Raw genomic sequence first — 25,228 nt, 5'->3', positions numbered from 1 at the left:
CCAAAACCGTACAGGAAGTCCACGCGATACGCAAAAAGAACCAACAAGCGCAAAATTCCAGGTCAGCCAAAGGAAAGTCTCAGTCTCGACGAAGAATACGAGTTGAACACAAAAACGCCTATCCTTTCTGGAATGAGTTCGTGGGCAAACAAATGGAGGACTACTACGGAAGCAAACGAAAATCGAACATTATTTTCTGTAACTATTCAGTTTTAGTTTATATCTAAGTACAAAAGTTGCTGGTTATTTTAATTTTTGCCTAAGATGAGGATATTTCATACCTGTATGCAGTAAGAAGCTTTTTAGTTTTATTATGCATTTATCTAATGATTTTGAATTTCTGGTATATTTATGATATTCTGACTTTAGTCCAAGAGACTGTTTTGAAAAACGTTTGGCATATTTCTAGAATAAATTTAAGCAAACTCTGTAGTTCGCGATATAAAGCGTAAACTTACATATTTATTATAAATAAATTGTAACTAACATTTTCATGAAAATATTTGTTAACTTTTGTGTAAGCATAAAAGTATTCTGTTAAATGATTTGTAAAGGTAAAACTTGATGGTATGTGTCTGTATTTAAGTAAAGGCAAGCAACTGATAATAAGTTAATTTAAAGTAAAATCTAGCGTTGTGAATGTACTTAGTTAAACATTAGGCTCTCCAGCCAATACTGAACCTTATTTTAAGCATAGCATATTAGGTATAGTCCTGAAACTAAAATGTTCATTGAGGTTTGGTGTAGCAAAGTGACATGTAGGATTTGGATTAGGTGTTAGTGTTGAAATATCTTGTACCAGTATACAGGCTGTTACATACATTATATTGCTGGAGAGCAGAGAGGGAAAAATCAATTATAGAGAAAGTCTATGAAAACTTTTTATAAAATTGAAATGGCAGGTGAAATTTATTGATCGGTTAAGCTTTGTTTCCTGAAGTATTTTTCCTTCCAGGCACTTCTAGAAGTGTCCATTTAAAAAAATCATATCACGAAGAATTGTCCAGTAATAAATATCTGTAAAATATAAATTTAGTTTTGAAACTAAAATTTAATCCTTGTAAAAGGTGGCTCATGGGTAGGCTTAGAAATAAATTCTTCGTAGGTTCTTCGTGAAACTTGTCCCTTTGTGGCGATTACTTAAATTCTGGTGGAGATAGATGCAGAGTTACTATTATTTTGTATTAACCAGTTAGTTATAATTTCAGCCTTTACTATAGCTTCTCCTTTTCGTTTCCTCACCAGAAATGTAAAGGTGTATTTAAGCTGAGGTTTTTGGATTGTGACAGAGCGTGTTTCAGCAGCTCGAGCTCACACTACCAGTTTTGCCAATTCTGATAAGACTGAAGTTATTTGACTTTATGTTAAAGCTGCAGTCATTTAAGTTGTTACACCGGTGCGAACTTCTAAACCAATTTAGTGTTGAGTTAAATTGCGTAGTCTTTGAATACTAAGTTAAGTTTTTAATTTGAAATCGCCACAAGTCGTCGTTGATCTTGTCAAGCACGATTGGTACTTCATCTTCAAGTTCTGTTTTCATAAAAAGGTTATTTTAAGATCTCTCTACTTCTGCTAAGAATTTGGATCTAGTTTATACCTGCAAGTATGCCAAACTTTCCTTTCCTGTATTTTAAAAACGAAAAGAAAAACATTATTTTAATTTTATTGGGCTCAATTCTAGGCAAATGGGCTAGCTGCATGTGCGTTATCATGGTTTTCCTCGTGTTCAAAACGTATACGATCTAGTTTCTCTCACAAATTCCTCCACGAAAGCTCCTGTTAGACTGATAGCCTTAATGTGCTTTGGCATAATCAACTAAACCAAAGCAAACCATTCATTATGTAAACTCATTTCATTTATACTTTCTTCTTAAGTTGTAGAGACATTAGGTTATTTGGAAGCAGGAGATGTGAAAAATGAGCAACGCTCTCGCCGGGAATCGAACCACGTACCTCTGGAATACGAATCTAGCGTGCTGACCACTACACTACGAAGGCATGCTAAGAAGTCGGGAATTATTGTTATGTAATTATGTAAGACACAGACTTACGAATAAACATAATCCAGCTGCTGAAAAGTTAGTTAAGTCTACTTTAAAACTTCGAAATATAAATTAAAGTTAATACCGAAAGGCAAAAGGAAGTTTACATACGCATATTCATTAAAAAACTATTTATTTGAAAAAAATTATGCCTTCCTGAATTTCTTCTGTTTGTTGCTTAAAGTATTACAGAATTGCTCAACTGCTTGTGTCTATGTCAGTATCGTTTGCTTCATTTTATTGTTGCAAACAGCGTAAATTTATTTTGTTTTTCTTCCTTTAGTTTTGAACTTTATGTGTGGCAACAAGATAATTGATTGATAGAATTGTGTTTGTGACAGCCATATAGAATGCCTCGCTTATTTGGTATCAATTATTTCGCATCGCTGACATATTATTTATAATTAGTGTAATGAAATGAAAGTGAAGGAATACAGTCCATGTGTTAAAATATTTTTGTTTGTGAAACATATTAAGTAAAGAGCATTTATTGTTGGTCAAAAGTCTAGCCGGAGAGCTAGTGAAGATAGTGACTATCTTCACTAGATAGTGACTATTCTAAGATAGTGACTGTTCTAAGTGCATTGTAATGTAACAACGCAAATATGCATATGGTTGGTGAAAAATTACTCCACTTTGTGAGGTAAGTGGATTTTGAACAAAAATTCGTTTATAACTGATTTTAAGAACAATGTTGTAATACAGCATAGAAAAGTGTTTCGATTTCATTCTAATAATAGTGTTAAGTGATTTAAGAACAATTTCTGTTTTAGAATTGGTCAATTATGAGTGAACTTTTAAAACAAAAAGAACGATTTTACGCAGGAATGTTACTAATTATGTAAAGAAAATTGAAACTATTTTAACCGTAGATGAAATTAATTTAATAGAACTAGAGGAATGTGTCGAATTACTGACACAAAAAGAAACTGAGTTAAGGAAGCTTGATTCTGAAATCGAAAGTTTAATTACAGATACTAAATAATTAGAAAACGAAATAGATAATGTTCAGGAGTATACAGATAAAATTTATTTGTAGAAATTTAAAGGTGAAAAAATATTAAAAAATCAAAATAGTAAAAATAATTCTAATAGTGTAATTTCAGAATAGGTTCTTGACAATATTAAATTACCCAAGTTAACATTACCGACTTTTGGTGGTAATATTACAGAATGGATAGCTTTTAAAGATCTTTTCAGTGAGTGTGTAAGAAATAATACAAATTTTTCTAATGCTTAAAAATTGCAGTATTTGAAGGCTTCGTTGAAAGGTGAAGCATATCGCATTATTCAAACCATTCAAATTTCGGATTATAATTTTGAAATAGCATGGAATCTGTTAGAAGAAAGATATTCAAATAAGAGAGAACAAATTTTTGCATATATTAAACGTTTTCTAAGCTTACCAACTATTCAAAATGAATCAGCATTTGCTATTTTAAAATTAATTGACAATATTAATGAAGTAATTCGTTCTTTAGAAGTATTGAATCAAACCATTGATAACTTTGGTGACACTTTAATGACTTATTTAATTTTGCAAAAATTAGATCCTTCTACAAAATTATGGTGGGAACATCAGTTAAAATGTAATGAGATTCCAAAACTTACGACTTTAATTAAATTCCTAAGAACTATGCAAGAACACTTCAAAATAGCAAATCAACAAGTAATAAGGTACCTAAATCTGTGTTTCAAAATAAGAATAATGTTCTGGTTGCTACTTTGGGTTGTGGTTATTGTAAAGAAGATCATAGTTTGGCCAAATGTTAGAAATTTGTAAATTTATCGGTTCAGCAAAGGATAGAATTTGTAAAATCTAATCGTTACTGTTTTAATTGTTTATCTAATATGCACTTGCTCAAAAAATGCAAGAGTTTAAATACATGTCAACATTGCTTTAACCCATTAACCGCCAAAACTACAAGGAATGTTTCTTTTCTCATGAAAATAATAACAAATATTAAATTAAGCATTTATAACATAAATTTACATTGAAAATAAAAACAATGTTTTTACCTGTGGGAAAAACGAGTGTTGCGTTCGCGCAACGTCAGCGGAATAAGACTACGGATGTTTAGTGAGTAGGATTGTACTCGTGTGATGTTTCTTTTGAGTGGAGCGCAGGATTACTTTCTAGCTGTATGACATTTTATAAATTTACAAATGACTTTACTTGTAATTAATTTAATATTAAAATATACATTATATTTCTTTTACAAATACAGATTATTTCATTTGAAAGATTCAAGCATGAAAAGCTTGATTACGATCATGATGTAAAGCTACATTACATACTTTGCATCTATAAACGGTCTGGCTATGGTACTCTTTACAACAAAGTCTTTTGTTATCAACGAACTTTACGATAAAATGTCTACCATCTCCATGCAATGGTTTTTGAATGCTGAATTTACTAGGTCTTCCTGTTGCTGATCTATTTCTGGCTAATTCTACACTCTTAATAGGAGTTTGCAAAAAAAAATAAGGCATTCTCGTGTTTGAAATTTAAAAGAGACTTTATATTTCCAGTAGTAAAATGTGGTGATACTTAGTAAGTTTATATACGGTCTCACCTCATATAATTTATCAGTATTATCAATTTGACTATTGTCAAATGCAAATTCTGCTTCATATTCCTGTACTGCAAACGTGATATAAATTCTCGTACAACAGGAACAGAAATGTCTTTATCAAAAGACCAATAAATTTTTTCTTGAGGTAAAAATGATATCCTGTAAGCAATAATATTCCAATAAATCTTCTCATATAGGCTTCAGATAGGATTTTTTTTTTTTTTTTTTTTTTTTTTTTTTTTTTTTTTTTTTTTGGCTGAGCGTATATATTTGTCTGTTCAACGAGAAGAGAGTAAATGTCTAAACCAAAAAGAAAATCGAAAATCTGCGCACTAGTTTTACCTTGTATTTTGTCTTTTATAATTTCTCTTCTATCTCTTTCTTCATGTTCTTCCTGACACATAACTAACAGTTCTTTTTTTATCCAGTTCAAGATTTAAGTCTTCTGCTTTTCAAACTTTTTAGTATGACTATAACTGCTTTTAGAAGGCTGAAATTTACTTCTTACGGGAATTTAACTTTCCCAGCAGTATCATTTGGTAAAATATCATTATCATTATTTAAAACATTGCCATTCCTTTCTTCTTCGTCACTAGCCTCTGGAATTTCTGGGGGAACAACAACAATATCAGTTTCATTCTAGTCATTGTTAACATCATCATCTGTTTCTTCATCAAAAAATCTTTGAAGGGCTTCTTCTAATGTAAGATACTTCGTTCTAGGCATTTTTAAACAACCAGAGCATAAAGCAGAACATCGAAAGGAATGAGTGAAAAAGGAGATTCACTACCCGTTTCCTGCTGACGTTGCGTCAACGCAACACCTGTTTTCCCTCCCTTCCCAACACACAAATATAGATATCTGACTGATGTAATGTTCTGATAAACGGTGACCTTGACTAAAAATAGATCACTCATAAAGACGGTGATTCCTTCGTTAAATATTTTCAGCAAAAATACCCAGTCGAAAATTTTGCTTAAATTTTGCTTAAAGTATGAGATTAATTATTATAAACAAAATGATTCTTGAAGGCAAATATTTTTTACAGAAATAATCTTCATAATATTCTCTACACAAAATCATCTGCTGGTATAAAATATCTTAGGTAGTTATATTTATATACGCATTTATTTTGACCGTTGCGTCAACGCAACACCAGCGACTAATGGGTTAAGAAACATCACATTTTGCACATTGTAAATAATTCAAAGAAAAAAACTCAGTTAAACAGTATATCTCTGCCTACGCAATCTATCCCTAAAAGAGATGAAATAACGAGTCCTAAGGATGTTTCAGTCACAGTTTGTGCCTCTCATTAGGATTCCAATGCAAAAAGTAATCAAAGCAGTCACATTTTATTGTGTACTGCTTTAATAAAAGTTCAAAATTCTGAACAACAGTTTGTGAAGTGTAGATGTTTATGTGACACTGGATCTCAGAGATCATTTATTTCAAGGGATTGTGTGAAGAAATTAGGATTACGAGTGAAAGATAATTCCATTTCTGTATCATGTCTAGCAGAATTTAACACTATAAGTAATGGGGAAGTCGATTTAGAATTCACTTCTCATTTTAAAAGTGATATTCGTGTATTAACATCAGCGTTTGTAATGGACAAGGTGACCGATAACATTCCCTATGTATCTTTGCCATCAATCATCTTCGATAACTTCAGTAATTTACAATTAGCTGATCCATTATTTTACAAGTCACAACCAGTTGACATTTTATTTGGAGTAAATGTCGTTCTACATTTAATGACGGGAGAAATTGTCAAACGTGGTCCTGATCTACCATTTGCTCTAAATTCGAGGTTGGGATGGATAATTTTGGGTACTACAAATTTTGTATCTACAAATTTTGAGCGAGTATATGAAAATCATTTGAATACAAACACATATGAGTTAGTAAATTCTTTCTGGAAGTTAGAAAAGTTTCCAAATGTACAACCTTTAACAAATGAAGAAAAACTTTGTCAAGAACATTTTAAAAACTCTCATTTTAGAGACAGATCAGGTCGTTATTCAGTTTCATTACCATTCAAACATAATAGAGATATTCTAGGTGACTCCCGTGAAAGGGCGCACCGAGGATTTCAATACTTGGAGAAGAGGCTGTTATCTATGAAAGAAATTTACAACCAGTATATTCAGTTTATGAAAGAGTACTTTTCACTAAAACACGTAGAATTAGTGCCAGACATAGATTATGAATTAGAGAATAAACACTATTATATCCCACATCACTTCGTGTTGAAGAACTCTAGCTTAACAACAAAATTGAGAGTTGCTTTCGATGCGAGTGCTAAAACAAACACATATGTTTCTTTAAATGATACGCTAATGATAGGCCCAAAAATGCAAGATGACTTTATTGGTATTTTACTAAAATTTAGACTTCATAACATTGCAATAACCGGTGATATTAAAATGATGTATAGACAGATAAAGGTCCATGAAAAAGATAGAGATTTTCAGAGAATATTATGGAAAGATAGCACGTATAAACGAATACAAGTTTGTCGTTTGGAAACAGTTACATATGGAACTGCAGCTGCTCCATATCTTGCAACCAAAGTTTTGAGTCAGTTAGCGATTGATGAAGAATTGAACTTTCCAAAGCCAAAGAATATAGTTTTAAGAGATTTGTATGTTGATGATATGTTAACTGGTGTAAAAGATAGTTCGGAAGATATTGCATTAATAGACGAATTGCAACAACTGCTAAAAAGGGGTGGCTTTGAGCTTCACAAATGGTCGTCAAGTGAACCGTCAATCTTAAAAACCTCTGGCTTAACAAACACAAATAGTGACAATATTCATCGTGTTATAGAAGACAAAACATTGGAAGTTCCGGGATTGGAATGGCATTCAGACAATGATGAATTCAAATGTAAAGTAGGTGTAATAGAGTATCAAAGTGTTCCGACTAAAAGGATTATTTTGTCATTCGTAGCAAAGCTATTCGATCCATTGGGGTCGATAGCTCCGTTTGCAATTCTCGCTAAAATGATCCTTCAGCAATTGTGGAAATTAAAATTATCATGAGATGATCCTGTAACAGAAGAGATTGATCGAATTTGGAGAAATCTACGTAGAGAAGTTAAACTTTTGAATTCTATAAATATACCTAGGAAAATTCTGCTACCTGATTAATTTCGAAGTGAACTTCACGGATTTTGTGGTGCGTCTGAAAGGGGTTATGCAGCAGTTATTTACATCAAAACTTCCAATAACTCTTAATATTAATGTTAAACTTGTAACAGCTAAAACTCGTGTAGTACCATTAAAATCTATTACGATTCCAAGACTGGAATTATGTGCAGCAGTGTTATTGGCACGCTTAATTCAGTCTGTAAAAGCTGCATTAGTTATAAATTTTGATTTAGTGCAAGCTTGGAGTGATTCACAAATCGTGTTGTCATGGCTAAGGTCAGATCCTAAAAAATGGCAAGTCTTCGTATCCAATAGAGTTTCTGAAATACAATCCATCTTACCACCTGAGAACTGGAGTCATGTTGATGGAAAGGAAAATCCAGCTGATTGTGCTTCACGTGGATTATTTCCTGCAGAACTGTTATCTCATCAACTGTGGTGGAATGGTCCTTCTTGGTTAAAGTGCAGTGAGATTGCCTTATCTAAAAATATTCTTATAGATGAAGAGGCATTACCAGATGCACGTAAAACAGTCTCATTTGTAGTTTCTGAACCTGTACAGGAACTTGCTATTATATCAAATATATCTTCATTTCCAAAGTTACAACGCATATTTGCTTGGATATTAAGATTCATATCGAATTCTAAAGTAGCATATCTAGAAAGAAATACGTCTTTTTTATCTAGCAATGAAATTCGAGCTGCAACTTTCTGTATTGTCCGAATAACACAGCGATTTCACTTTTTTAAAGAAATTCAATGTTTGGAGTTAGGAAAGGACTTACCTACAAACAGCAACCTCCTTAGCTTGTGTCCAATTTTAGATGACAACAAAGTGTTACGTGTAGGAGGAAGACTGAAAAATGCGCAACTATCAGAAAATGAAAAAAATCCAATTTTATTACCTTCAAAACACAATCTGACAGAAATCATAATTAGACACTTTCATGTCAAATATCTGCAAGCAGCACCGGAACTTCTTTTATCTTTAATCAGACAGCAATTTTGGATTATTGCTGCTAGATCTGCTATCTGAAGAGTAGTAAGATCTTGTATCACGTGTTGTAAACTTAAAGCTAAAACTGCAAGTCAAATAATGGCTGATCTACCGGAATCTAGAGTAACACAATCGCGACCATTTCATAGAACTAGAATAGATTTTTCTGGACCGTTCATGATTAAACATCGTGCAGGACGTAGACAAAAATTATTTAAATGTTACGTATGCTTATTTGTGTGTTTTGTAATCAAGGCAGTACATCTTGAAGTGGTAGAAGATTTGTCAACAAAGGCATTTTTAAGTGCATTGAAACGAGTTATTGCAAGAAGAGGGAAATCGTTTGAGATTTATAGTGACTGCGGTACTAACTTTAAAGGTGCAGACAAAGAAATCAGAAAATGTTTTTTGCAATGTATGCAAAATCAAGAAATTCACAAATTTTTGTCTTTAGAGGAAATAAATGGATATTCAACCCGCCATCATCTCCACATTTTGGTGAACTATGGGAATCGGCAGTAAAGTCAATGAAATTACATCTAAAAAGGACTGTTGGTGATACTGTGCTGACCTATCCGGAATTTCAGACCTTGATAGCGCAGGTTGAGGCTTGTCTCAACTCTAGGCCATTGTGTCCAACATCGGCTGATCCAAATGATTTAACTTCATTAACACCTGATCATTTCCTAATAGGAACGTCTTTAACTACCATACCTGAACCAGACCTAAATTATAGTTCCCTCAATCACCTCGACAGATGGCATGTGAGACAGTTTATTTTTCAGCACTTCTGGAAAAGATGGAGTCGAGATTATCCTTCTCAGCTTCAGCAAAGACCTAAATGGCAAAAAAGTCAAAACAATTTAGAAGTCAATGACTTAGTCTTCATCAAAGAAGACAATCTTCCGTCTCTTAAATGGAAGTTAGACAGAATAATTGCTGTTCATCCGGGCTCAGATCATAGAGTCAGAGTTGTTTGTATTAAAACTGGTCATGGTGCCATAAAACGACCAGTCATGAAACTGTGTCCTCTTCCTATTTAGACTAAGAACTATGAACTGCTTTCGCATATAATATTTTGTATTATTTTTCTTATGTTTATGTTTTATTACAGACTAAGAAATTTCAAAATGCTCTAACTGTTGAAATCCCAGGGGATTTCAAAGAGGGCCAGGATAATTATGTGAGTATCGTTTGCTTCATTTTATTGTTGCAAACAGCGTAAATTTCTTTTATTTCTCTTCCTTTAGTTTTGAAATTTATGTGTGGCAACAAGATAATTGATTGATAGAATTGTGTTTGTGACAGCCATGTAGAATGGCTCGCTTATTTTGTATCAATTACTTCGCATCGCTCACATATTATTTATAATTAGTGTAATGAAATAAAAGTGAAGGAATACAGTCCATGTGTTAAAATATTTTTGTTTGTGAAACAAATTAACTTAAAGATCAAATTGATTTTTTAAAATTTAAATGTCTATTACTCTCTACTTCTGGGGGGGAAGATAAAACTAATATTATATAAACTATTTCATTCTTTGTTCCTCACAAAATATTATAGTGTCACTTTTATGCGACTGTATCCTGAAAACAAACCATTTTTCATCTTACGAAGTAATATGGCAATTATCTTACCGCTACTCGTAACATAACTCTTTAACCCTAAAATACTTTCTTGGAGCTAAGCCTGAAAGCATTAAATTATTTCTTTCTGCACAGCGAGTCATTATTTCCAATGGCGTTTTCTTTAGCAAGTACCAAACGCGTATAATGAACTTTCAGCCTGTGGTTAAACATTGCCTCACCTCATTAGGATGAAAACCACAGTTAAAGAACACATAAAGCTACTTTACCATTAAATTTCTTCTCATTTTCTAAGTTCATATGTTAAAAGTGTTTCCCCTTGGGGCGCATGCTTTCCAAAGGCAAGCTTCGAATTATTCGATATTAAAATGCAAAGGAAATTTTATTCTGATCACATTGGAGTTTTCGTTCCCAGAAATTCAAACTATACTGCATTAAAGTTTTGAGGTTCTCCTTAACTGTCTGTCAGTTTAATTGCATCATTTGCGTTTTAATAAATTTAACAGAAAATTTTACTTGTAATTTTATCCTGCTAATTTAGTACACGTTTTGTATTTGTCACATAACTTTAGCGCTTAAAGCTTATTTTTTCTTAATTAAAATTTTCATCATGTCTTTAAACTTCTCAGAAAGCTGTTTATTGTTATCAGTGAGCGGAAATCATATCCTGGCAAAATAAAGAAATGTGTTTCTACTTCTGAGAAGTATTACTTACACCAAGCCTTGTGTGCTAGTCTGCGTGAACACAATTGCACAACTGTATTTTAAGAATCAAGTCTTTTCTTTACTGAATGACTTCATAACCCTCCGAATGGAATTAATATTTATTCGATGACGCAAAATTCATAGAAATTTGTTCCTGATATTTGATAATGTTATTTTCATCAGCTGATTTTAAATGCACGTAGTTGTATTTCCTATAGCTAGAAATCCCGGAGGATAATTTTTTAAAAGGTTAACCTTTTCATAACTAAAAACGTTAAGCTTTAAACATTTAAAAGATACTAAGTTGGAATCAGCCAAAGATGATTCAGTTGCCTTTTTTAGGTTTCTAATTTTTATATTTTGAAACGTAATATTTTGTTAACTTTCTGAAACATTGATTGTAATGTTTCCAAATTGCTATGGTATAATTCTCATATTGCAGTTTTTTACATGTCATTTTAATTTTGAGGAAATTTTATTTTAATAACTTTTGTTATACTTGATATGACGTAGAGATATTTCCATACAATTTTTCTATCCAATTACGTTGCAAAGAAGTTTTTTCTTTTAATATTCTTCACTAAATTATTTGCTTTTATGTATTTTAACTTTATTATATAGTTTTAGTTTTATTTTATGGCTTAATTGCTATGATTACATTCGGGGATCTTATTAAAGTGCATGATGAGATAAAACTTCCTCCCCTTTCTTGTAACTCAAAGTTCAAAAATAGTTTTGTCTTAGAATTTAAATATAGACAGCAAACTAAATATAGGGAAAAAAGTAGTGTTCTTGCATATACAATATAATATAGGGTTTTATAGGATTTTTTGAAATTTATTTATTTTAATTTCATTTTTTGGTCTTTGTAAAAATTGGTTCTCAATTTCTTTCTTTCTTTCTATATATATGCAAACATGCATGTATGTTTGTATATCTAAATATATGTGTTTGTGCTTTTGTATATGTATATATATATATGTGTGTGTGTGTTTGTGCTTTTGCATATATATATATATATATATATATATATATATATATTTGATGATTTACTTTGTTCTAAATAAACTGATATTAAATGGCAGCTTGATTAAGGAATGCATTAATTTACTTTATAATCATGCCCAAGAACACTCGTGAGTAGGTGTGTAGAGTCAAAACTCTATTTTTAAAGCAGGAGTTATGAAAATGTGATGAAAAATTCCCAACGCGCTCGCCGGGAATCGAAACACGGACCTCTGATATACGCGCTCAGCGTGCTGAACACTACGAAGGCATGCTAAGAAGACGGGAGAAATACCTTATGTACTTCCCCTTTTAAATGCTACTGGGGTTTTTAGGGAATCCAGTCGCCAAATTCTGCGTGTGGAGATTCGTCATCCACCAAGGCTTTAGTTCGGGCGCCACTGTAGTGTCATTAAGTTATCTTTAAAGCAGGAGTGATGAAAATAGTGCAACACCCTCGTCGGGAATCGAATCGCGGGCCACTGGAATACGCGCCCAGCGGCGTGCTGTCCACTACACTACGACGGTATCCTAAGAAGACGGGAGAAATACCTTATAGGTGAATGGAAATTGCGGTGCGAACGGATGGGATTTTTGGAAGAAGCACGACCAGCTTGGGAGTTCAGCACCATTAACTCATGGATAGGAAATTCTTTAGCACATTATCATTTCAACTACTAGAACATTACGGTTGCTAAACTCGTCCCAGAGTTTTAGATATGTAATTACATCCCAAGCAACGAAAAATAACTAGCGGAGGCTAAGCGAGACGTTGCCAGCAGGAAGGCGAAGTGTCGAAATAAGATGCATAGTTAGTTGCGGTACTATTATGAATTTGGAAAGTCTTTGTTTTAGTTCTCGATAACGATTAAGCAAATGTTTTCAGCAATGAGGATACTGCAAGGATGACTCAAACACCTTGAAGACGTGGTAATTTAATTATTTAAAATTAATATTTTTAAAGTGTATTGTCGATTTGGTCCAATTACTCTTTGTTCATGACTTTTTCTTTAAACTTTTATATCTGAAACACATATATCCATATAATAAATATATTATAAGGTATTTATCCCGCCTTCTTACCATGCCGTCGTGGTGTGGTGGTCTGCACGCTGGGCGCTATTCCAGAGGTCCGTGGTTCGATTTCCGACGAGGGCGTTGCTCATTTTTCATCTTTTCTGCTTCGAAATAACCTAACGGCTCTACAGTGGCGCCCGAACTAAAAGGGTGGTGGATGATGATTCTCCACACCCAGGATTTGGCGTTTGGGTCCCCGAAAATCCCAGTCGCCCTTTAATAGGGGACGTATACATGGATAAGGATAAGGAATGGGGGGGGGGCGTGGGCACTATGCCTCTACCATACGGTTAATTAATATAGCACCACGTCCACCATGATCTAGAGAACCCTTAAGACAATATTATTTCAAATACGTGAGTACATAATTGAAAAGGAATGATTGATTACAAACAATTGTAATATTAAAAGTAAAAATTGTTGTATTTAAATAAAGGCAGTATAAAAAAAGGCAGTAAAAATTGTTGCATTTGTGTAAATAACATGGTACTATACATTTGACATAATAGGATGTAATTAAGAAGTGATATGTGTTATTGCATAAGACTTCTAACAAGTGATACATAATTATACTTAATACATGATACAGCGCAAGGATAAACTCCTGAAGACAAGCCAAACATATAATTATAGAGAGATTAGAGGATGATAAAAATACATTACAGTATGATAAAAATACAGTAAGGATGATAAAAAATACAGTAGATAACAGTAATGATGAATACATACGTATGGACGAATATGTTGGCGGTAAATTACATTGAAAGGGGGAGTATAAAAGGTATTTCTCTCGCCTTCTTAGCGTGCCTTCGTGTAGTGGGCTGCATGCTCGGCGCATATTCCAGAGATTCCCGGTGAAGGCGTTGCTCATTTTTTGTCTCTACAATATAACAAATGCAAAATTGTTCAATTCAATTAATTGCACGCTCATAACAGCAACGAATTGTAGTAACAATGCAAAATAAATTAAATTTAAAAAAAATTATATCCAACCCATATGAAGCACAATGAAATGTACGCAAGAAAGTTACAAAATCAGCCAAAAACAAAAATAGAAAGCAATTTACAATATTTGCTATATCATCGTCAGCGGATTGGTGCAACAAAAGAAATAAATAAATCAGTAACTAAATCGCGCAGGGTGCAACGTAAATAAAGCCACGAATTACGTTGATTAATTTAAATAGTAAACTCTAATTTTTAATTTGTGTCGTTATCAGTTCAGAAACATACTGATTTTTTTCTACTTTCGTTGCAACAACCCGCTGATGACGATTCGATGAGAGATGTAAATTACTTTAACATAATTGATTTGAATTGATTTGGCAAACTGTCTTTTTGGTATTTTATTGTTGCATATGGTATGTTCCGAATTAAATATTAATCCAAATATACATATTATTCGAATCAGTAGACTATAAAGCATAGAAACTTTGATTTCTATATGGCAAAATATGATTTAGATATATAATTTCTAAATTTGGGTTTTTTTATATCATTTTTGTTTTGCCTTGAGGAAATCTGTCAGTTTAAAAAAAAAAAATTCACGCAAGCAGTTTTCAAATCACACAAGTACTTTTTAAATAAGTAAAATGTCAGAAACTAAAATTATGTTATCAATATTGTCATGCATTTTCATTATTGTAGGATTATAACTTAATTAACATAAAAAATTCATTAAACTCACTGAGCTTCAAATACTTTTCATCTGTAAATTATGCAAATAACTAGTAAACTCTGGATTCTCTAACGAGGGAAATAAATGAAAGCGTGAATTTCAATACGGTATGAAATATCTGGGAATAAGAATGAAAGGTTTAAAAAGAAATAGCAAACCCAGCTTTGAGCTTTTATATGTATTTTGAGACATAGAAACGATAATTATAGAAACGATAAACGAAAGTAAAAAGTATAAAAAAATATCAAAGGGTTCCTATTTTAATGGTCACCCAAAAGGGTTTGTTATGATTTTATACGCTTTCGCTGAACTCGCAGTCTACCAGTCTGCTGTTGCAGTCACTCACGCAACCAACTTCTTTCTAAAGCCCACCAGCGGCCGAGCGGTAAAGTCGCTGAACACTGGTAGTTCGGTCCGAGGTTCGAATCCCGCGAGCGGGCATGGTTACATGGCGTTTTGGTGGCTTTCCCCATGTGTAATACGAGCCAGTTTCCCTTAGAAAGTCCTGCACGAAGGCATCCCTTCCCTTAGGCAGATAGCCCTAGTGTGCTTTGTCATAATTAAGTAAACCCAAACCAAACCATTTTCTTCGCAATTATGCCATACACAATTTAACAGTATAATTACAAACGTTTTAAAAGCAGCATATGTTTAGAATTCCAGATGCAATGACTTTTCAATTTTTTCCGTCTTTTCTGAGTTCATCATAGTAATTTTCAGTTTTCTTTGAAAGATGACAAGAAAAACATTTTTTTTTTCTTTATCAAGTGCTTTCGATTTACTGTTTAAATACCATTTTCTTCTCACTTAAGCCACATAAAATTCCATTCGACATGTTCATGTAGAAGTGCAAAAGGACACACAATGTCTCCTATGAGTAAATGGGTATTGACCAATTGCACTTCCACTATTTATTAAAATTTAGGAAATATGAGTTACATAATGTGCAGTTAAGAACATGTGAACAAATAGATTACACGAAATGTTAACAGAGAGTTATTATCTTGTTTTTTAACATCTTTTGCATATAAAGTTCTATTATAGCTCCTTTTTCCTTATCCTATTGATAAGGTTTCGCTTTACACGCTTAGCTTGATTTTAATTCAATAGTATGTATGACTATCTGTGTATTCCCGGACGTTTCAGAAAATAATGTGGAAAATTTACTTACGAGTTCTTCCAGCTTGGCTCTTCTATCTTCTTTCAGATGCTGGAGGTCGACTTCTGGGACTGTTTCGTCTTCCACCACTATTGGCACCATATCGAGGATAATGCAGTTATCGGCAAAATTTATTTTCGCTTTAGCGGTTCTAAGGAACTCCGTACCTAAAATAACTTTATTTTGTAAAATTTTAACCACAAAAAACAAAACTTTCAAAACTTCATCTTTTACCTGTACGCTAAGCGATAACTTCCTGACGTATTCACAAACTTTCCCTTGTGCGGCTATGATTTCCGTACTACTTTTTTTAAACAAATTTACTTTTCGAAAATTCGAGTAATAGAAGCTTTGGCTTGAAACATTTCTTTGCGCGCTGGTGTCCACGAGTGCTTCTACGGGTGCGTTATTAAAAAGAACCTGTATTACTGGTAATTGCGAATTCCTCACCACAACTGTATTTAAATGCACTTTAGAGGTATTTTGCAATGCACGAGGGTCTGGACCCTCAATTTCTCAGACTGTTCAATTCGTTTAAATAATTTCTCTTTCCTACTGATGTCTTTGGAGTAATCTGGAGGTCTTTATCAAACTTCGTTTTCTCATTATCTTTTTCGATCTTACTGGACGGTTTGGCTGAAAAAACGTCTTCCTCTGTTGTCTTTCTTTAATTCTGGCTGTCGGGAGAACTGCTGGTCATATCCCTGGAATAGAAAATCTCGAATTTTCTGCTATCCGCCGATTCTATAATTTCACGGCTAATGCAAATAATTCTTGAAGCACTCATGGGTATCTCAGCTCTATGAAATCTTGTACTCCGGGTAAAAACCCTTGTAATAATAATTTCAATGACTTCATTATCCGGCGTCCTTCCGTTAGCATATTTACTAACTTTACGTAAAATAAACTCAGTGATATCCTCAATTTGCCGTTGGTGAGAGCTGTAAAGTTCGGCTTCTAATTTTGCTCGGCCTTTAAGAGTGCCGCTTTAAAATACCCCAAACTATAGGTGAGGCTACAGCCTTCAAGTAAAAATTTTTCTTTCCACAAGACTGTCCGCGGAGGGCACTCGATGCAATTGCTACTTTCCCAGAGGGATGGCTTGCGACTTCTGAGTCTTGTGGGGAGGATTGTCCGCTCTGATGGTTGGCCATCGGATTCGAGTAGAAATTCGGGCGCCAAATGTAATATATATTTGTATAGATTTAGATATGACAGCTGAGCACATTTAGGAACCACACAGGAGAAAGGTTAAAAGAACCCTTTATTAAAACTCTTTAAAATTCACAATGTGTCAACTTGACGCGAACAAACTACGCATCATTTGGGCGGTAACTCAAATAACAAGAACTAAACTAAAAATTCGAAAATATTAGCAAGAAGTAGAATTACTCTACAGGGCTCAGATAATCCTGTTACCTAAAACCGCGTCTAAGTCTCGTGGCAATCAAATAATAGTGTTATGCTACGTTAACCAGTAATAAAATCAGAACCAGAAGATTACGCTACAAAGGTACAGCTCTTACCCACACTCACTAATTTTACCTTCTAGAACCCAATATTTAAACCTTTTCTACTCAAAATAAAACTTGTATTCCTTTACGTGTGCTACCAAATTTAAATATTCTGGCATTGATAATTAGGGGAATGGAGGCTTATAGAAAACAAAGTAAAAACAACCTTAACTGGTTATTCAAAATAGACATAAATCCTTACAACCTTCAGGAGGTTTTGGAACAATTCGAAAACAGATTCCAGCAATTTTCGATTATTGAGCCAGTGGCTTCATTTTTGGTAAACCCATTCAATCCTCAAATTAATATTTGTGAAGTTGCAAATTCCATGGGGAAAATTATTCAGGAAGAAGCATCTTCAGTTGAAGATGAGACATTAAATATTCAAACTGATATTGTATTAAATTCGTGCGGACTTAATGAAAATATTTGGATACTAGTCAGATAGATATAAGTATATAGGAAGATAAAAAATATCCCCTTTTGAAAAAAGGAAGCTTACAAATCATAATCCTGTTTCAGTTCCACATATTTATGTTAATCGTTGTTTTCAACAACGAACACAATTAAATCAACAATCAGATCACGACTTAATAATAGCACTTGAATTATTTAGAATATATAAGTATTATATTTTAGAATCTCTTATATAAGTATTAATAAGTTACCTTATATAATAATACTTATATATATAGTAGTATTATGTATAAAGTACGATTACATATATAGTACTATTGCATATATAACACTATTATGTATATACTTATATATTATAATTATCTTATATAATAATACTTCTATAAGATGACTTATATAAATGTGTATAAGTCATCTTATATAAGTATTATATTTTAGAATATAGTACTTATATATAGGGCAATATCATGTTATACGCCAAACTTTGAAAAATTAGTGGATAATATGCAATGAAAAAAATCGCATTAAATGTAAACCATTTGAATGTTTTGTTACCTTTTTAGAGTTGGATATTGTTTATGATGCTTATGATTGCAATAAAATAAAGGAATATTAAGAATCATTATACTTTTTTTTATTCGCGCCCGCCAGCAATTTCGTGTTTGTCAGATGTTCCAGACGGAGAATGAAGTTAAGAACTCCTACTAGAGCCACCAGCGGCCGAGCGGTAAAGTCGCTGAACACTGGTAGTTCGGTCCGAGGTTCGAATCCCGCGAACGGGCAGGCTGCATGAGCGTTTTCGTGGTTTTCCCCATGTGTAACGTGTATACGAGCCAGTTCCCCTTAGAAAGTCCTCCACGAAGGCATCCCTCCTCTTAGGCAGATAGCTCTGGAGGCTTTGCCATAATCACACACACACACACACACACACACACTCCTACTATAGAGGAATAATCCTCTTTTCTTGACAACGACAAAATCTGAAGAAGAATGTAAACAACTCTTTTATTTGAAAACAAAGAAATAACAAATGACATAACTGGGGATTACACAAGCCATCACTTCTGGCTTAACTTAAATAAGTAATGTTGAACTAAAATCAAAATGTATTTAGATTAGCCTAATGGCTCATAAAGTAAATTAACGCGCAGAAAGGCTCTGGTTTCTATAAAACCGGAGAGACAAGCCTAATGGCTAGAAGCATTTAACGCTGCAGAACCAAGTCGCTATTTAGTCACGGTAACCAGATGGCCTCAAGTAGACAGAATACGTTCTAAAATCAACTTGCCGCTATATCAGTTACATTCTGGCATGAAAAGTCTGGGTGAAAAGGAGAGCGACAAAAAAGTTATTCAAAATTAAATATTAGTCAAAAATAAATAGATGAATCCTCACAATGTTTCATCGTTGTTTTGTTTTAGTGTTAGGAGAATTAAGTTGCTACGTTATTTTAAGTATTAATTACTCGAAGGTGTTTTTACTGAATGCATTTGCTGACTTTCTAGTCGAGAATGAAATTTCAAAATAAAGTTCCCAGAGCCCAAATTCTGAGCGCTTCTTAGTTTGAGGCTGAATTTATGAAGTTGAAAACCATAATTTTAAAAGCTTCATTGCAATTATATAAACACTACATGGTTTGTATGGAAATATATTTGCCACCAACAATGCAAAAAAAAAAAAAAAAGAAAAAAATGTATAGAGAAATCAAAATTTTAATTTATTCTTTCGTTTTGTTTCAAAACTGCAGTGTGTTATACATAGAAAATACATAGGCGTAATAATATTTCCATGAAGTACTACGTTTTTTTTATTTAATACCTTAGATAATTCATTTAGCAGATTCATGTTGCAATTGTTGCCTAGCAACTCAATTTTTCTTCTCTGAATTTTCTGGGATTTGTCTGGGGAAAAAGAACAAGAAATCTGGAAGTGAAATTGTGAGACCTATGCAGTTTTTTATTATTCTTTATTGCTCATATTTATATCTTTAATCATATTATTCTCTTTCACATTATTCTGTTGTTATTTTAGGTGCTTTATGATCAAAATTATACCCATGTGTGCAGAGAAGGGTTAAAGAGTTCATGGATGTTATATTCTGTGAAATTTTTAAAAAAGAACTGTTTTTGAGACAGGTTATGTGAGTAAAATCAGTTTTCACAACCAAATAGTGTCTAAGACCTAAACCATCTATAGATTACTCAAATGTGAAAACAATGTAAACATGTGCATCATATAAAAATTTTATAAACGATAGAAAAAATTCTTATTTGCTTATTTTGCTTATATGAGAAGAAAATCTCTTATACTGTCTTCTTAATGAGGATATACAAAATAAGTTAGACCAATTTTTCTTCCAAATTGTGTTTTCAGTAATATTAGTGAATTCACAGAAAATTAAATTTCACAATAAGATCTTCTTTTTTACAATAGAGGTACGTTTTTAGACATTCTTACCTTCATTACAAAACCAAACAGATAAAATAAAGTAAACATTTGATAAATGTATTTTCTATTGTATACTCAAAACGATGATACATATTTCAATTTTACATTCATTAAAATAAAGCGTAGCATGCTCTAAACAAAGATATTTTTTACACTGCTCATATATGTTTTGAGGTTTTCTGTCTTTAAAATAGGCACATCGCCCACAGTGGCTGCCGTTAGAATTTTAAAAAATGGGCCTAGTATAAAAGAGAACATATACTTTGCAGCTCCAGAATGTACAAATGCAAATACAATGACTAGAAAACAAGCAGGATGGATATTTGGTTATAAAAAGAAATAGTATAAAGCATGGGTTCTCAACCAGTATTACGTTTACCACTGGTGGTACGTAAGAGAAAAATAGGTATCACGCAAAGAAGCAAAGTATTTTTAACTTTTTAACTATTAAATTCAAAAGTTAAAACCCCACCATCCTGATTAAGTTTTTCCTCTAACACTTGCACATTTTTTGCGACCTGAGATTTGTTCAAGAGTGGTGGTGGTAGTAGCACTTTGTATGGGGGTAGTAAAGATTTTCAATTTTTGTTTAGATGGTGAGCGTTAGTCGAAAGGTCGAGAACCGCTGGTCGAAAGGTATACGTCACTAGTAATAACGAATATGATACGAAGTATTATGCTGTAAATGTCGATAATGCTAAAGAGACAGATTGTGGAGATATTAGGTATTTTTGGAAACAGGCAAGATGAACAATTAGCAACGCTTTCGCCGGGAATCGAACCACGGACCTGTCAGTTACGCGCTGAGCGTGCAGACCACTACATCATGAAGGCTCGTTAAGAAGGTGGGAGAAATACCTTATAAGATCATATTTACACCTGATAGTTTTGTATGAATGGACCATAGAGCAATTTAAATTCACATTACTTGCATACTAGTTAGCTTAAGTTCGCAGTTAGCCATTAATTGTAATTCTCAAGAACTCACTAGATTGCACAGATTACGCAAGAATTGAGTTGTTCCTTTGTATTGCTTTGGTTTTACAGAAGGTCCAATAATGAAATAACAAGAAACTGAACAACACTAAATTAGGCAAAGAAGATATAAAACTCAATATCATCCTTTATTTGTAAAGGCATTAGAAGTGCTATATATTAAAAATACTGATGTGTAAAGTGCTAGCTTTTAAATTTCCCGAATAAGTGAGCTCATCCTTTCTTCAGGTTCAAGCACAAGACGTTAAACAAAAAAAGAATGAAATGGTTCTTAAAAATAATTAATGACTTCATGTGAGTTTGAAAATTTAATGAGTTCAGAATCGATGTTGGTGTGATACTTTTAGAAGAGGAAGATGCCTACTCAGAAACTGCTTAACATTTTGGACACAGCACTACGGCTTAGTCGTTAGCGTCAAAGTGAAAAAACGTAACAAACTTAATTAGAGAACTTCCTTACACTTTATTTCAGAAATTACAGGTTCTCTTGCTTTTTAATAGAGCCTTCAAATTACATAAGTTCATTGTCAATGTCAATGTCATTATATTTTAACAAAAGTATTTTCTAAAAGCTAGTGTCTAAACAAAAAAAAATAATAATAATGAGTTATGCCTATTAATACGGTTTTGAATTTTTTGGACTAGGCATTAAATAAAATATTCGCCCAGTCTCTCAAGAGAACTTAAAATATTTTAGTGACGTCATAAAAGAGGACATGTACTAAATTTCAAGAAATTTTTTATAGTTTAAATATCAGTTGAAAACTTTCCAGATTTTAATTCTCTAAAGAGCTAAAATAAAAATATTCATTGTATGGCCTATTAAAGTTTACACATTCTTTTTGCTAAATTTTATTTAAACTTATTTCCTCAAATTTCGTTAGAGATATATTTCTCATTCAATAAATTCAGTTCTCATTTCGCAGAAAGGCAAAAATACCTAAAAACTCAAAAAACATTTTCATTAAAAAGTGAAAAATACAGAAAAACATAACACCAAATACTGTTAAAAGAGTTAGAACATTTATTACAACTAAAATTAGAGTTTCTTCGCAAAAACAAGCAATTCGGCAAGAAAGGAATTAGGCAGACTTTTCGATGCGCGAAACTGAAACTTTTATTCCCACTCGGCAGAAAGCCACTAAAGGTGCAAAATTTGATTTAATTCATTATTCTGCTAACTTTCAAATGTAAACAAATGGCCGCTTGGTTAGGCTTAGTAGCAGTTTAACAACTTTTAAATTGCTGATAATTCTACAAGTATTGCATGCAGATTAACTATAGGCATAAAAACTGTATCTAATTCAATCACTTTCAGAGCAAAAAATACGCAATTTATCAACATATAAGAATAAAAAGATGAGCTCACCGAGTTCCGAGTTGAGGTATATATATATATATATATATATTATAGATATATATATATATAGAGAGAGAGAGAGAGAGAGAGATTTAAATACTTTCGGTACGGCCGATTGCAACAAAAAAGGCAGCGATACAACTACATGTTATAGTAGTTCCATACGCAAAATTAAAACGTTCTGAGGCTCTCGTTTTTGAATTATGGTAGATACACACATGCATACGTACTTTCGTAGATACGTACAGACGTCAGGAAAAAATCTCTTCTGGATCCGCTTTAAATCCATTTTACAATCCGTGTTGGGAAAAAAAAGACTTTTATTCTGTCCGTACATACGGATGTCACGCAAAAACATCGTTTAGATGGATTCGAGAACATTCAAAATGAAATATGATACCCGACATTCTTCGCGATTACAATACCTTCTTTGCTTCGTACAAAGAAGTAAATATTAGAAATAGTTAATGATAACTTAGAAGTACCTACTGCATTTAATAATAATTTTTATTTAATTTATTTAAACCTCTTATTAGAAATATAGTAAATATTTCAATGAAATAAGAATACAAATTTAAGAAAAATCAGTTAATTAGTTTAGCTTAAAATGAAATGACGACAAATATCTATTAAAATAAATTATATTAACTAAATTATATTACCTAGTTGTGTTATAAATCGTACTTCTTACAGTCCAGTCAGTATCTTCAAATTTGTTACTGTTTTAAGAATGGAGTTTATTTATTTATTTTGAATATTAGTAACCAGAAAGTGTGTGTTCGCACAAATTAATAACTTAGTTTGTTTTGTGAAATGCAACTTCTATATATGTTTACAGCAGGTTTCTAATTCGTGCACACATTTTGAAACATTCTATTACATATTTTAATTTCATATTTACTACATAGTTTTTATATCATCTTAAAACTACTGTGAATTAAAAACCTGAGAATTTTATGGTTATCTTGTCATATTATTTTTAATTTAGCTTATAATGTATATTTCAATAAAATATATTCAATAAAATATTTACCTGTATAAGCTTGTAGGATATGCACAAGAAAATTCTCATCTAAAGTAGTCAATGAAATTTCAAACGTGTGCCATCAACCATATTTAAAATATTATGGGAGCAATAATGAAAAATCGTGTTTTGAGAGATTCAAGTTTAAATGTAAATGTTTTAAAAAATTTGTTTTAATTACTAAGTGTATAAAATGCTTTCTTTTAATTATGTTATAATAACATTCCATTTCTAATAGCTGGATTGAGCATAATGAATATAAAATAGTCAAACTTGAAAGCTTCTAGATTTTATATGATGCTCAAAGGTCAAAGGTTTTTGTGTGTTACCTTTATTTATTAAATATCATGTTCTTCGCACTTAAACCGTCAAACTCAATTCAACAGAAATATCACAAAATACTTTTAAAAAAGCACATTTTTAGAATTTCCGATACACAGTCTCGGGTGCTGGAGATAAAAATGTTTATTTCCGTACAGTGTTGCCATTGCTCGCTTTGAAGTCGTTGAGTTTCTTAATCAAAAATTGACTAAAGTTTTACAAAGTAGGAAATCTCTACATATATTAAAAGAAAGAGTCTGTGTGACTTTCGTTCGTGCTGCGCATAAGCTAATAGACCCAGGGCCTACGAAATTTGGTACATAAATGCATTCAAACAAGAGCCAGTGCACTTCGAAGCGAGTTTTTCAAAATTCGAATCAGATTTTTTTTTTCAATCTTTTCGATTTTATCGCATCATTTTGAATAGTTTCATTCATTTAGAAATGTGATTTTGGCAACAGTATTTTTTCAATGCTTTGTACACTTGACTGTTGAATGTTGAAATTATGAGATAAAATGCTGCTTTCTTTCTTTTGATTTTTGGACACGCAGCACGCACACCGCAGACTTCATGTTCTGACGCGCATGTGTCTCGCGAGGCACAACAGAAAGCATTTCCTTTTCTCTCTCTCTCTCTCTCTCTCTTTATTAGCTAAAGGCAAAGAGGTTTGCATATATTTTGAAATATATCATCCACAAAACACAATTTTGATTGGTTATTGCTTTCTGATGATAGTTTCATTCTTTTAGAAATGTGGTTTTGTCAACAGTCTTTCATTCATTGCCTTGGATACTGGACTGCTGACTGTTTTCTCTTGAAAATATGAGATTTATTGCTTACTTCATTATAATGTTTTATATTATGTTTAATTATATATAATTTTAATTATATAAAAAGTTTTGCATGATTTTTTAGGAAACAAAATTCGTAACTTCCTTTATACCATTTGATTTCTTAAGATTTTGCAACTGGAAATTGGTTAATTTATTTATTAGGATAACTAGTGGCTATTAAGGAATATTGCTTATTTCATTGTAATTTTGTTATATGTCAAACATTTTAAATTTTTTTTTATGAAGTTGTTCTGAAGTAAAATTCTGCGCAGTTTTTAAATTTAACGTTCGGTGTTCCCTTTAGGCATTTTCCCGGTACATTTAAAAGCCAGAC

The sequence above is a fragment of the Stegodyphus dumicola genome, chromosome 2 (assembly GCF_044657685.1).
Source record: "Stegodyphus dumicola isolate Sdum_Otavi_A_Nest chromosome 2, ASM4465768v1".
NCBI classification, from domain to species: domain Eukaryota; kingdom Metazoa; phylum Arthropoda; class Arachnida; order Araneae; family Eresidae; genus Stegodyphus; species Stegodyphus dumicola.
This window is presented reverse-complemented; position numbering follows the sequence as displayed.